Source organism: Sus scrofa, chromosome 10 (genome assembly GCF_054392235.1).
Source record: "Sus scrofa isolate SSC_HxYL_T2T_F1_AM1 chromosome 10, Sscrofa_HxYL_maternal_Yorkshire_Landrace_v2.0, whole genome shotgun sequence".
NCBI lineage: Eukaryota > Metazoa > Chordata > Mammalia > Artiodactyla > Suidae > Sus > Sus scrofa.
This window is the reverse complement of record NC_139392.1, coordinates 289,308-303,304: the sequence shown is the minus strand read 5'-3', so window position 1 is coordinate 303,304 and position 13,997 is coordinate 289,308. Positions and strand designations below refer to the sequence as shown.

Below are 13,997 nucleotides of genomic sequence, written 5' to 3'. Positions count from 1 at the left end.
CAGAAATGTCTATTCAGGTCTTTTGCCCCTTTGTAAAAAACTGGATTATTTCTCCTTGGACAACTGAGTTGTAAAACTCATGCACATATTGCAGCTGACAAATATCTAAAATATCAGGTACATAATTGGCAAATGTTTTCCTCTCTTCTGTGGATCATTGCTTCTCTTTATCGAAGATGGCCTTTGAAACGCAAACGTGTTTAATTTTGATAAAGTTCTATTGCATTTTCTTTTGTCACTTGTAGTCCAGGTGTCTTTATCATAGAGGAAACTATGTATCTTCTGAAAGAGGGAACCTAAGGAGCTGCTTGTCCTCTCTGGGGCATATGGGCCTTCCAGTGACAGCGGCCAACAATTTGACATTTATATTATCAACAGATGGACATCTTCCCATAACTCCGAGGGTTTTCCAAGTCATCTCTGCTTGCAGCCTGTGGCCACAGCTCAGAACACACATCAGTCTCTGAAATAGAAGACTGATGCTAATTCCCTAAGGGCAGTGATAGAAGAGAAGGAAAAATCCCAGCATCAGAGTCGAGTGAGTGATGAAATCTCCCACTTACAACAAAATGTGTTACTACTATGTTTCAAATGAAAGAAAAACAAAGAAATCTGAACACACAGAGTTCCTCAGAAAGAGAACAAGTAAAATGGAGGAAAACCTTAGGACATTATCAAATAAAACCGTACTGAAACCAAGGAAATGCAAATCTGCAGCAGCTTATGGCATACTGTATACCACACACACACACACACACACACACACACACACACACACACACACACACAATGACAGTAAAACTAAAATATGCTGGTAAAGTTACTAAACTTCATAGAAAAAAAGAGTTGTGTGTGTACCAGAGGGGGGAGAGAGGTATGTTAAAGTGATCTGACTGTACAACACAGGGAACTCTACCTAATATTCTGAGATCATCTATATGGGAAAAGAATCTGAAAAAGAATGGATGTGTGTACATGTATAACCGAAACACTTTATTACACAACAGCAATTATCACAACCTTGTAAATCAGGTATACTGCAATAAAGCTTTCTTAAAAAGTGATCTGGGGGAGTTCCTGTCCTGGCTCAGTGGTTAACAAATCTGACTAGCATCCAGGAGGATACAGGTTCGATCCCTGGCCTCACTCACTGGGTTAAGGATCTGGCATTGCCGTGAGCTGCGGTGTAGGTCAAAGACATGGCTCAGATCCCGTGGCTCAGATCCCGTGTTGCTGTGGCTCTGGTGTAGGCCGGCAGCTACAGCTCAGATTCCATCCCTAGCCTGGGAACCTCTATGTGCCACAGGTGCAGCCCTAAAAAGCAAAAAAACCCAAACAACAACAAAAAAAAGCGATCTGAGATTTAAAAGCGATCTGAGATTTCTTCAAGAAAATAGTATCTAAAAGCACAGTCATATCACCAGTATTGAGCAACAAAAATAACCAAGTATATATCCCATATATATTCTTCCAATAAAAGGACAGTATACCTTATATGCCTAAATAAAGAAGTAAGTTTAAACAGCTATTAAAATTATGATGCAGAATGGAATGTGAATATTAGAAACCCTGCCATTGCAAAAAAAAAATTGTTTTGAAGCAACCAAATGAGGAGGTGGAAATATGAGGCAGTGCAATGATATTTATTTCCTCATCTTTCATTGGACAGATAACAGATGTCTAAACTTGAAACACATCCATCTCACAATGTGATTACATTTTAGAAGACTTTTAAAATCTAATATCTCTTCTTGTAAAGAAACGCTTCCAGTTCAGCAATACCCTTAATTTTACTTAAATCTCTTTGTAGTTATCAATTCAGAATAATTGATTTCAGCAAAAATTAACATATCTTTCATTCTGAAATATTTTATACAGCATGATTCCACTTCCGTAAGTCTCTCTCATCCTTTCCCCATCTATCCATCCATCTCTCCATCCTTCTAACTATATCTACATCTATATCTGTATACAGAGATACATCTACACCTCCATATAGAGATATCTAAAATTATCATGTCATTTCTAAGCGATGCAGTGAGTTTCCTTACTTCTATTTCTGTGTTATCTCTATATCTTTATATATATATATATATAATTTGTATAAAAACAAAAGAGCTGTTCTTTAAAACATTATTATTAAAAATTGGATATTTCATAAGGTAACACATTAAAAATAAACTCCAGTTGGGTAGAGCCCAAGAAAAAGTATTTTAACATAGTGTTCTCAAATTTTAAAACAAATACATATCAACTAGGAAGCTCATTAAATGCAGGTTCTAATTCAGTAAGTCTGGACAGGGCCCAAACATTCTGCATTTCTAGGAAAGGCCCAAGGCCATCCATTGAGCAATAGATTTTAAAGAATTTCAGAGTTGTCCATTAAATAAGCAGAACATTTATAAGCCACGAAAATATAAGGGGAGTTAGAGAACAATAGCAGGTAACTAATGAATAAAAATACTAAAAACCCATTCTTGGCATGGAACTTCTATAGTAAGTCACTTGAGGAAAGTCTGTTTTTACAGTTCTTTAAAACATTCTTCTAGGTTTTAGGTTCTTGTAAAGCAAAATTCCTCTATTCTTCTATTCAAGGAAACTTTTAATTTTGGAAGTTCATTTTCTTCTATTTTTCTCAACTGTGACTCATTTTTTTACACACGAGTTCTAGGTGAAATACTATTTGGGAAAATTCATAGGAGAAAAGCAGCAGAACTATTCTGAGGAGAAAGGCCCCCACCTCAGAAAGTAAGAACAGTCTGGGGAGTTAAACCTATAAAAATTATGTGCAATTTTATTATGTGATTTGAAGCATCATGTCACAAACCCCAAAGAGTCCATCTCTGTTTTACCTATAATGTGAATTAAATCCTTCTAAATCTCTGACAATATCAAAAATCCTATGCCAACGTTTCTCAAATTGCATGAGTCTATTCGAGAGTTTGTTAAAAATGGACATTCAAGGGCTGGTCCAGATTTCAACCAGTGATGCAAAAAAAAAACAAACCCGGAAAACAAAAAACAACTGAGAACATGAAAATCTGCTATTTCGATTCTCTGGAGTGTTTACTTTTTATTGCTCGCTGAAAGCAGACTTTAACTGGATGAGGCCTGGGTATTTTGGTAGAGATTAAACTAAACAGCAAGTTATAAAAGTCTTCATAAATCTTTGTCAGAAGAAAAGAGTTCAGCAGGAAGCCTTGCGGGCCCTGACTCCTGAATGCTTTTGGCTGAAAGCAGATGAGCAAGAACTTAGAAGGCAGAGAGGTGAGAAAGCCCCAAAGACACAGATGTCCTAAGACTTGCTTGCTTGCTTTTAAATTTATGGCCACATCAGTGGCCAGCGTTTGAATCCGAGCCACAGTTGCCACAAAGCTGGATCCTTAACCACAGCCTCACAGAGAAACTCCTGGCCGATTTCTCCCTTCAGTCAAACAAACCAGAGCTGGAAACAGTCTTTTGGTTCAGTTCTGTGGTTTATAAATGAGATTAAGAACCCACAAAGTGAAATGATTGCGCTAATCTGGTGTCATAAAGATATAAATGAAACCTGCTCTTTCTTTCCTTTTGGACACACCTCTTGATTTCTCAGAAGCCTAATTTCTCAATATAGATGCAAGAAAGTTTGTATTTAAAATTATATTTATATCACATATATAATATTAAAAAGTATATATTTATATATTTATGTTTCTAGAAGTATATCCTTTGAAATCAGTTCATATCTCTAGTGTATATTCTCCACATGCTCAAAATTTGCCTTAGGAGTACAGAACTATATACATTATTATATATGAAATATTATGTATATTGTTAAATATTAGGACATATGTTATTTTATAACATATATAGTAGAACACATATATATGTCATTTCTAATTATAAGGTTCAAAAAATAACAAGCAACTAGAGATTCTCATATTAAGTAAGAAAAAGAAAGGCAAATTCCATAGGATATTGCTTACATGTGGAATTTAACACAAATGAACCTACCAAAAAAACAGCAGCCGACTCACAGACATGGAGAACAGCCCTGCGGTCGCCAAGGGGGGAGGAGGAGGACTGGGAGTCTGTACTAGTCGTAATGCACACGGTGACACTTAGAACGGATAAGCAGTGCAGTCCCACAGGACAGCACAGAGAGCTACGTCCACTCACTTGTGATGGGACAAGACGGAAGACAGTGTGAGAAGAAGAATGTGTACGTGGGTTTAACTGGGTCCCTGTGCTGTGCAGCAGAAACCGACAGAACACTGTAAATCGACCACACTTTAAGAACTTAATTTTTAAAAAAATGGAAAAATAACAAGCCAAAAGATAACAAAAGAATGGTGATAGGATAAGCATGATAATAATGTGGCTGCCATTATGTGAAGAGCCCTCTCCGGTTCTTAATCCTCTTCCTTGAAAACCGTAACTTTATAATTTCAAGGATTAAGCAAAATAATCACAACCCTAATTATGACATCTAATCCAACAGCACTTTTCTTTGTATAAACCCACATCAGGATGATTTTACATCAATTTTTAGTGAACTTCTACTACATTTTAGCCTATCGTCGGACAGTGAAAAAAACGTTTGGATACCTCACATTTTTTGAGTATTCAGTAGAAGTCGACAGCTTGTCTCAAATTCAATCCCACTCCCATATGCTTATTATCAGCTTAAAGAGAAAAAGAGTATTGCTCAAATAGACTAAATTTCAAAATGTATGTCCTTTCTCAGCAGGAGTGAGAGGGAAAAAAAATTAAACTCAAAGATTCTGGCAAAGCCATTTGGGAAATCAGACGTTTGGATTGTCTAGATTCCTCTTAAGTGTTTGCTTCCAGCACCACGGGCAAGAAAACACAGAAAATGAAGATCAGTTATTTTAAACATCGCACATTTTGTGATCACTCCGTCAGAAGACTGTGGATTTTTATATTACATATAAATCATTTCTGTTAGATATACTCTTAAAAGAAAGGATTATTAACATCTAGAAAAAAAACTTCAGCCTTCGTCGTCTTTCTATGCCATCTCTTGTGTCAACACACAGGCCATCATTCGGGAATTTAAATGCAGACTACATATATTTTATCTACATACACAGGCTTAAAAATAAGCATAAGATTGCTTGTACAGGCTCTAAAATAAATCAGCCAGCAGACACTGGATCTGCTCTGTTTCTCACTTTTATTCCCTTTCCATTTGGTTATCATGGGAACCTCTGTTTCCTTCAGGTAGATGCTTCTTTTCTCAGAACCAAGGGCTTCAGGGATGGTAAAGGGAAAAAAAGAAAAAAAGAAAAAGCCAAACAAGGTGCGAGGAAGGAGAAGGATTGTTGAAAATGATTTCAAGTTGACAAGTTGACCTCATGGGTTATCGGAAAGCAACATGGGAAAATCCTGTTCCTGATGATATTTATTTTCTTCCTAAACGCAAGAAACTCTTCGGATTCACAGACGTATGACTCGAGTTCGGGTACTTGCAGCAGCTGTGCTGGACCCTGCTCTGACAGTGCCATGTGCTTCTTTTCCCAGCACTGCCCTCCTGGGGAGGCCCTGGGGAAAGAGGGCAGAGTCAGCACGGCCTCCAGGAGCAAGTGCAGCTGAGAGGTTTCCTCTTCCTGCCTTGCCCCTGCCCGCCTACCTAGAGATGGATGGGGATGAGCCCGAGCTGCCACAGCCTCTGAGAGCATTCCAGTTGTTTCAAACCCATCACCTCTGCGGAATCACCTCATCAGATTGTAACAAAAAGCACTGGTTTTGCTTCGACTGCAAGGACAGAACCTGCATTTGATACTTAGAACGGTTGCATCAAGAGCAGAGCCTGAGGGAAGAGAAGAGCCCTGCAATCCACCCACGACAGGGAGATGTGGGGCTCTGGAGCGTGTTCAAGGTGAAAGAGCAGGCTTTAAAAGGAGAGGGAGTCTGGGGTGGGAGAGAAAATCTGAAAAACCACCTCTGGTGTTTCTTGGCTGTTTCACGTGGATCCTGGTGGCGGCAGTCCGTGTCAGCCAAGGACATGCAAGGCAGAGTCACATAAAATGAAAAGGCAGGCCACTGTTCTTCAAAAGCGACTTCCTTCTGTTCCTCAAGAGACCCTCTGACATGGCCCATGAAAGACCAACACCCAACACGGGCAGCCGTCCAGTGACAGGGGACCTGCTTCACGAGGATCAAGCCCATCTCTACACACAGCACAATTCTTCCCTGTGGCTTCCCCCATCTTCGTGCCGTCTTAGGCACTGCCCTGAATCATGACCCCAAAAGTCCCTTTTAAAGCGACAGCCATTTAAAGCACAGCCACTGCAGGCTGCATGTCGTGCTAGGTAAAAAGGCTGCATGTCACCGTGAAGAGGTAGGGTGGTCACTTCCCGGAGAAGCGTCAACCTCGCCGGGCCTCTGAACCAAGTTCCCACGTGCCCTCTCCACCCTCGCGCTGGAAGGAGGAGAAAGTGTCCGTCTGCTCCCTGCCCTGCTTGGTACCCTTTCCCAACTGCTGCACCTGTAGCTAACCGCAACGTGGGAGACTCATTTCGAGGCTCCACAGCGGAATACAGGCACTGGCACTGCCATCCGAAGAGTCAGGCAACTTGGTGATGCGTCAGAAACACGTGCAACCACAGCAAATCTCAAACTCTAGCCGGTTCTGTTGCTCTTTCTATCCTTGTCTATCAAGTCACCACAGTACTTGCCTACTGAGCTCCAATCCTTCCTTAGAACCAGAATAAAATATGGTTTTTTTTAAAAAAGGAGAAAGCAATATAGGTATTTTTACGTCCGTGTGACGCAAAGAAGCCATGGCCTAATTCTAAAACGACACTCGCCAATTCTCTTCATAGCTGCGCCCATCCTGACACCTTATTTGTTTTTAAAAAGAGGAATTACTGACTGTTCTACCATGAAAATCAGGACTTACATTTTTCAGGTGTGTCCATTAACAGCTCATAAATACGTCATGGTCCTGTTTTACAACGACAATTAAATATGGCATAAAAAAACCTTTCCCCCCAGAACTCCCACAGTATTTGCATCGGTATCATAATTTTGACTAAGAATTAACCAAACATAGCAAGCACCACCCTGTGCCATCTCTCGAGGAATGAAAGGACTTGGTGAACACTCCCACCGACTGTATCACTCTACTCGGCAGCCTGGTGTTCATTAAAAGTCAGGATGTGATTTTTACGGTCCCTGTGGATATCTCCTCTTGCAAAGCTTGTGAGTCAACATGATCTCTACGTGGGGAAAAACGGTAGCTGATAAGAAAAATGACAACCTGGCCCAGCACACACAGAGAATCATTAATTAATAGCAAAGCAATTTCACCTCTATTGCCACAGCCCCATCTAATCGCAACGAAGCGATGAAAAATACACAAAAAGAAAAAAAAATTGTTAGAAATTATGAGATCACTAAAAAGGTTGTCATATTTTGGAAGTCTTACTTGTGAACAAGATCAGTAATTTACTTCGTCAAGGAGCTTAATAAATACGTTTTCCAGTTATCTCCTTTCTTTTAAATGAAAACATACATCAGTCACTGCTTTAAAGGACCTCATCCACAGGAACTCAAACTTCTTTGTCAAAGAACACCTTTGAGAATCGTTACGAAAAAGCAATGAGACCTATCTACTCTTAGGTGTGGAGGCATGAGCACTTGCAGATTTCTACAGGGAATACTCTATCATATTTTACCTCACTCTTTTCACCAAAATGTTACAAATTAGCATCCTGGGAAAGTGGGCAATGTCTAAATACTTCCCAAAGAGCACTCTTTAACTGCAAGCTGATCTTATAATAGAGCGAGCGACTAATTTTTATTTCTAATTAGAAAAGAATATGATAGAATGAAACCAAAGGAATTTCTTCAGTAGTAGCACTGCCAAAGATATTATACGCGCAACTCGCACGTACCATACGAAAATACATAGGCCAAACACAATCAAATGGTGAAATCTATTCAAACTACCTCTAGACTAGAAACAGTCAATTAACAAGGAAAAATCATAAAGGATATTATATCTGATTTTTCATTTTATAATTTTTCAATTTGCCTTAACTTGTGAGGGTTTCTTTCTCTTTTTTCCTTTTTTTTTCTTTTTTTTTTTGGTTTTTGTTTTTGCCTGCAGCTTTTGTAGGAAAATGGGAACCATATTATTCTCACAACCCGAGCAACAAGCCAAGTAATATGTGACTTACCAGAATCTCTAATGTCTTTGGGGACCTGGTCAATGATTTGCCAAGAAAACAGAACCAAAAAAAAAAAAAAAAATGGGCTGTGAACTGAGAGGAAGAAGACAAAATGCTAAATTAAATAAGCTCACGATCCATCTTTTATACTTGTCTTTTGTTCAAATATTTTTCTGATGGTTTTTCTATTTACTCCTCTTTTTCCATAGTCAAGATGTATTTTCTTTCAGAGTTGAAATGTATTTTTTAATTCTTTTGTGAAAATATAGCAAAACTGAAAAATATTCAATCAAATGGAGCAGTATTTGAAGTAGTTTTAGTATGTATAGAAAATTTAGTTATAAATCTCTAATTCCAACACACAGGTTTGCATACAGTGTTATAGAAAAAGGTGACCATGGACAATTAGTCTTCGCAAAGCCAGTAATATCTTGAGAGGGACATTTATTTGAAATACAAATGAGATACACATAAACAAAAGCCATGCCTAAATAAAAAAGAGGTAAACAATAGTTTTACTTGGGGAAAAAAATTCACTGAATCATCTCCTGAAACTGATCACATCTATATAAGAGCCTTTTAAGGTCACCTGAAGGTAAAGCATCTTTTCATCAATTCTTATAGACACAACCTACTTATTTTTAATATGGCTAAAATAAATATGTAGAATGTCGTTTTGTTATTTATATGTATATGCTAAGCCTGGAAATGAATAAAAAGGACATATTTCCATGCTATCGAAAACTACCTGAAAACACCATAATTTGAGCCTGCATAGAAATTCATCCCATAAATATACATATTTCGTAAATTAGTAAACCTTTCCTCTAATTTTGAATATTTAGTTTGTTTCCAGTATTAAACTATCAAAACAAACTAAATAATAAGCACCATTATGGGCTAAGTTCTTGCTGCATTCCAGAGCAGATGCCCAGAAATGGATTTTCTTGTTCAAGGTCATCGACGTTGCAAGGCTCTTCATAAGTATCACCAAATCATTCTGCAAAGAGTGGTGCAAATTTACATTCCCACTAGAAAGGGAAGAAAGTTCCTGTTTTACTATTTCCTCTTCCATGATAAATAGTACAACTACAAAAAGCACGGCTACACATGCCATTTTATTTTAATGTGCATTTCTCGGCCTATTGGTGATGTCTTTTTTTCCTGTGGTCAGTATTTATTTTCATTTCATCTCTCCTGGGTTCTTACTTAATTCTTTGCAAAGTATCCCCTCGAAAAACAAAATGACAATACAGCATTTAATTCATTGCTGTATTTTTCCCGTGTATTATCTGCCCTTTGATTTGTATGTGAGAGTGTGTGTGTATATGTGGGGGGGGGGGGGGTTACATGACACTTTAAGTCAAATTTGTCATTCTTTTTCCTTTTTGTTTTTTCGTTTTTTCATGCCCACGCATGTGGAAGTTCCCAGGCCAGGAACTGAACCTGAGCAGTGACAATCTTTTTGAAAAGTAAGTCAACCTTCGTTTTCTAGGCTAAACACCTAGGACAGACCTAGGACTGGCTTACTTTCTCAAGGACCTGGGAACATCTCTTTGAAATGTGAGCCTCAAGGGAGACAGCATCCCTTTCTCTCAGCTTCTGTAGTAGGATGGAGTCAAACCTCAGGGCTGCAAGATTTAAAACTACTTCCGCGATCAAGACCCAGAAAGTCTGGGTTTTCTCTGGGTAAAGCCGTTTAGTCACAGAGGGTCACTCCAATTTCTAGGTAAAGATGACCGGTGGGTGACAGACAGTGCTGTCCAGTCCTCTTACTGTTTACTTGAGAACATGCAAGCGATGGAGTGTATCTGCTTGACTCCACAAGAAGGGGAAGTTTCTCTTTTTGCCGTGGCCGAGCAGACTGCCCACATGCTGTACCTCGTATTCCCATCTAATGCTTACTCGATGATAAAAGTGCTCTCTTTTTCGCCTACCGTCATGGAGAGACTTTTCTGCACCAGAGGAAGATTGTGTTCTTAATTATTTTCCTCCAACAGTGTGAAGGGAGGGAAAATACACTTGGTTCTATATTTCCAAGTGATCTCTTTGGCTGTAAAGCAGAAAATGAGGTAGAGGAATGGCCGATGAATGGACGTCCCACTCAACTGAAAAGAGCGGGAGAGGCTCGGCACGAGACGGAGATGGTAGAGAGGCGGGCTGTGTTCGCGGGCATTTGGCCTAATCAGTGGACCTGAAAATGAACAGGAGGTCACGGCCACAGTAAAGATAACGCCTAAGTTATTTCACAACAGGACAGACGGTCCGAGAAGTACAGACCACAGGGAGAAGCAAGATTAGCGGGGACATCGTATGCTTAGCTTGGGAAATACGGATTTGAGATGACTGGAAAAAGTCAAAGGAAAACAGTCAGTTTACCACTGCATAATTTGCTCTGAACTATATTTCGGTGAGTGAACTAAGGTTCCTATTACTTTTTTTCTGTTCTTCTGAATAGCTCATTACCTCCAGGGCAAATTCTATTTTAGCTCAATGCTATTAACAAAGTTCTCTCTTGCCAAATGCAAACAAAGCCAAGAACATGAGAACTCGATAAGAATACGATGCCCTTCACAGCAGCAATTTTTCCTTCTGGCTTCACTAGACTCCACCATCTACATCTGAAGCAGAATCTTTGCTTAACACTCACTCATGTTCTCCACCTGCCATCCATATAGAGGGTCAGTATAAAGAGTAGGCATTTGATTCTCTAGAAACTGTTCCAATGTGTGAGCTTTCCTCTATCTAGGACTTGGGCTTCAAATCACAATTATTTTATGCCTTTGGCTGTGGGTCCCTCCCAACAACTGCCAAGAATCCAAGGACTTTAACCTATTCCTCAGCCTCCTAACTGCCCGGGAAATTAAAGCAGCATTACGAATATGAGGGGAGGAGTTCCTGTTGTGCTTCAGCGGTTATGAACCCGACTAGGTGCAGGTTCAATCCCTGGCCTCGCTCAGTGGGTTAAGGATCTGGCATTATCATGAGCTGTGGTGCAGACCAGCAGCTGCAGCTTAGATTCAACCCCTAGCCTAGGAACTTCTATGTGCCATATGCCAGGAGTGCAGCCCTAAAAAAAAAAAAAGAGAGAGAGAGAGAGAGAGAATATGATGGGAGAGTTCCCTCTATGGAGCAGTGGGTTAAGAATCCAGTGAAGGTTCCATCCCCAGTACAGTACAATGGGTTAAAGGAGCTGGCATTGTTGCAGCTTTGATATAGGTCACAGCTATGGCTGATATTCAATCCCTGGCCCAGGAACTTCCACCGCTGTGGGCGTGGCCATCAAAAAAATAAAAAGAATATGAGGAAAAGAGAAAGCATTTGTTGTTGTTGTTTTTTCTTGCAAAGAACAATTTTTCCTTCCAATGCTCTCAACTGGCCCCCATCATTCCTTTTCTAACCACAGTTAACGAAGAAGCATCACCATGACTGGCCTCACAGAGCTGTCACTGGATGTGTCTCTGAAAGTATCTGTGTGGGTTACTGCCTTGACATGCAATCACGTCAAGGCAAGAGGCCTTGTCATTATCATTTTAGGCCAATAACTAAAAAAATACTTGCCCCACCCAATCAGGAGCTATTTAGGGAGCTAAATAAAACAGAAATAAGCAGCGAGGAAAGGAAAAGATAATTTGGGTCACAGATTACTAAAAATCCTTTTTCGCCAAGAGGAGTTTGGAACACCCATCTCGAAGTCCAATTTCATCAGGTTCAAACAATGGAAAAAATGACCTTCCAGAAAGAGGAAAGTAACAAAGTAGCAAAGGGCACATTTACCTGAGGAGATCAGCTCGAGCAATTTCATAGGTAACCTGGCATCGAACATGGGGGTCTTTCAGCGTTCAATCCCAGACTTGGGCCTGTGTGCTTTGGACCACAGAAAAACCAGGGGATGTACAATAAAACTTGCTTCAGTGAGAAATGACATGGTCAAAGTAATGTTTACGACCAGGAGTATGACAGCTGTATGCAAGGTTAATCGAATGGGATAAAACAGGAAGCCAGTATCTTAAGAGGCCTATCTCAAGACCAGACATGAAGCGACACAGAGGAAAATGAAGATGGTGGGAAAATGGGAGAAAAGGAAAACTTTATAAAATCTAAAGGGAAGCTTACCTACAGTTGCGCAGTGAATAAGCTATGTCATCACGCTAGTACCAACTGACAAGTTGCTCTCTAAAGGACACTTCCTCAGAGATAAGAAGGAAATTGCATATCATTACCACAGCTAAATGTAGGCGATGAATGCCTCACAGCAGAGTCAACTTCATAGGGTACCAGTTATAAGAAAAGTATAAGATACACATAAATAGATTATAAGAGTTACCACTTTGTTGTAGGATAAAATATTTTTGAAAGCAAGATAAAAATTGTATAGGTTTTGAATGTATGTATTTATTTTGTCTTTCTGTCTTTTTAGGGCCACACGCACGGCATATGGAGGTTCCCAGGCTAGGGGTCGAATCAGCTGTAGCCATCAGCCTACGCCACAGCCACAGCAACACCAGATCCAGGCCGCTTCTGCAACCTACAACACAGCTCACGGCAACACTGGATCCTTAACCCACTGAGCGAGGCCAGGGGTCGAACCTGAAACCTCGTGGTTCTGAGTCAGATTCTTGCCTGCTGTGCCATGATGGGAACTCCTTGAATATATAGTTTAAATGTTTGCGACAATATTTTGCAAAGTCAATGAATAAACAAAGTCTACAGATTAAAATACATACTAAAATGCATAAGCACATAAACAACACATAAAATATCCACAAGATTCATATAACATCTAATGGAGAAAGACAGTGATGAATCAATATACTCCCTAAGCAAAAACTTTCTGGCTGATTTTTTTTTTCCTTTTACATCGCACCTGCGGCTTATGGAAATTCTCAGGCTAGGGGTCAAATTGGAGATGCAGCTACAGGCCTACGCCACAGCCACAGCGAGCGGATCCAAGCCACCATCTGTCACCCATGCTGCAGCCTGCAGCAAAGCTCAGGTCCTTAACCCACTGAGCGAGGCCAGGGATAGAACCTGCATCCTCGCAGAGACAGTGTCGAGTTCTTAACCAGCTGTACCACACAGGAACTCCCTGCCTGCACATTATCTACAAAATCACAAACGAATTCTTCAGTTGAGAGCAGGTACATCACAAAACAGTTCTGTCCATGTGAACATCAATGTTTTAATTAAGCTGCACTAGACTAAGTACCATTTCTCCAACAAAAGTCACTTGTGCATGCCTTCTCCTACCCATCTGGAATGTCTTCTTGACAGTGTACCTGTTGGCCAATCTTCTCACTGAGAGCAAAGCTCAAACATCCCCTCTCCCCCAAAACCTTATCTTGTGACAACACTGCATCTCTGCGGGACGAGACAAATCTCAAATGCGGTTGGCAGAAATCTAGGACTTTCTCAAGCTTTCCTACAATCTTTACAAACAGGGTTAATAGTTGATGCTTGAGAGTCCCCAGGAAGTGAAAGCGCAGACAGGGTCCAGAGAAGCTACACTGTTCGCTCCCTGGAAAGACAGGTCTTCCTGACAGTGGGCACGTGTTCACTCAGGTCCAGGTCTAAGAACCTGAGGAATGCCCCTGTGTGACAGCTTCTACCTTACCCCTCAACGGGGACGCTAAGCCTTCTGTTAAGAAAGACAGGAAGGGCCACCAGGGAGACTGGAACCAGGGACCAGCACAAAACCTGCCTTGCAGCCTCACACCTTTGACCCACTCTCAGGACGCACGCCCTCCTCACCCAGGACTTTGACCTCACTTAGAAAGACTTGATGCCTTGAGTTCCAGTTCCTCTGGTTGTGGTTTTCTT

General features: G+C 40.4%; 1 protein-coding gene across 40 annotated transcripts in view; it reads right to left on the bottom strand.

The window, feature by feature from the left end:
* KCNT2 (potassium sodium-activated channel subfamily T member 2) overlaps positions 1-13,997 on the bottom strand; it is a 339,459-nt gene that overhangs the window by 280,254 nt on the left and 45,208 nt on the right. The gene's annotated exons all lie outside the window — the stretch shown is intronic.